Source organism: Nannospalax galili, unplaced genomic scaffold (genome assembly GCF_000622305.1).
Source record: "Nannospalax galili isolate Female #2095 unplaced genomic scaffold, S.galili_v1.0 scaffold1050, whole genome shotgun sequence".
Classification (NCBI taxonomy): Eukaryota; Metazoa; Chordata; class Mammalia; order Rodentia; family Spalacidae; genus Nannospalax; species Nannospalax galili.
In genome coordinates, this window is record NW_008329037.1 from 702229 (window position 1) to 703999 (window position 1771).

Consider the following 1771-nt stretch of genomic DNA (forward strand, 5'->3'; position numbering starts at 1 on the left):
ACATGTATTCATTGAGGGTAACCATGGCAACCATAAAGTCTCATGTGATTATCTTGATGCTGCCTTCTACAAAAAAGGCATACCCAAAGCTGGGAGTCCAACACAGTGGTAAAGCACTTGCCTGGCACCACAGGAGAAGGAAGGAAGGAAAGGAATAAAACAAGCTGACTGACTAGAGGTGCCCACTGCTCATCTCACATATACAAAAAAGGAGGCAGGGCTGGAGAGATTTTCAGTGCTTAAGAGCACTGACTGCTCTTGCTGAGAACCAGGGTTCAAATCCCAGTAATGCCCTCTTATGTTCTCCATGGGTACTGCATGACGAGGGTACACTTATATACATGCAGGCATAACACACATAAATCAAAAACATTTTTTTTTAAAAAAAATAAAGAATCAGAGCCAGGTGTGGTGGCACACGCCTTTAATCCCAGCACTCAGGAAGCAGAGGCAGGCAGATCTCTGTGAGTTCAAGGCCAGCCTGGTCTACATAGTGAGTTCGAGGACAGCTGGGGCTACAGGGAGACCCTGTCTCAAAAAGAAAAAAAAAAATCCCAGCATGCAGGAGGATCATGAGTTCCAGGCCAGCTGGGGCTACGGGGAGACCCTGTCTCAAAAGCAAGTGGGGAGGGGTGCCTAAGGATAAAGCTCAGTTGTTAGAGTGCTTGTCTAGCTTTCAGGGAGCCCTGGGTTTGATCTCTTGCATGGCATAAAACCAGGAGTGGTGGCCTGTGCTTGTTATCCCAGCACTCAGGAGATGGAGGCAGAAGGATCAGCCAATTCAAGACCATTTATTGCTACATACTAAGTTTAAGGCCAGCCTGAGCTATTTGAGACCAAGTCTCAAAACAAACACACACACAAACAAACAAACAAACAAAAGATATCTTCAAGGGCCAGACATTGATACACATGCCCATAATCCCAGCACTCAGGAGGTAGAGACAGGAGGCTCTTAAGTTTGAGGCCAGCCTGAACTACCTGACAGGATCCTGCCTCCAAAAATAAAAAACCATAAATAAATAAATAAATAAATAAATAAATAAATAAATAAATAAATAAATAAAGCTAGTTTGTATAAAAACAGAATGATGGTTACTAGAGGCTTAGATGGCTGGTGGGGAGACAAAAGAGGGACACATTGGTCAAAAATATGTAATTACAGTTAGATAACATAGAGGAAAAATTCCAGAATAGGCCAACACACAGAGATGTAAACAGGATTGCCAGAGGAATGACAGGAAGAGGATAGGTGGGGTGGGGAGGGTGAGGAGTTGGGAGTGACTGTGAATGGTTGTAGAGTTTCTTTCTTGGGTGATGAAAATGTTCTAAAATGTATTGTGGTGATAGTTGCTCAACTCTGTGAACATGCAAAAACCATTGGAATGTACACTTGAAATGAGTGAATTGTGTGATATGTGAATTATATCCCAATAAACATATTTGAGAAAAGAGAAAATGCCCAGCATTGAAACCACAACTGTGAAAAGTACAACAAACAGCTCTCAGATGGAGTGGAAAGAAGCCAAATAGAAAATATGAACCCAAATATAAGCAAAATCCAGGGAGAGGGAAAGAATTAATAGACTAAAATTATAGAAAGCAATCTTTTAAAAAACACAGAACGGGCAGGGCGTGATGGCGCACACCTTTAATCCCAGCACTCGGGAGGCAGAGGCAGGCAGATTTCTGTGAGCTCAAGGCCAGCCTGGTCTACATAGTGAGTTCCAGGACAGCTGGGGCTACAGGGAGACCCTGTCTCAAAAAGACC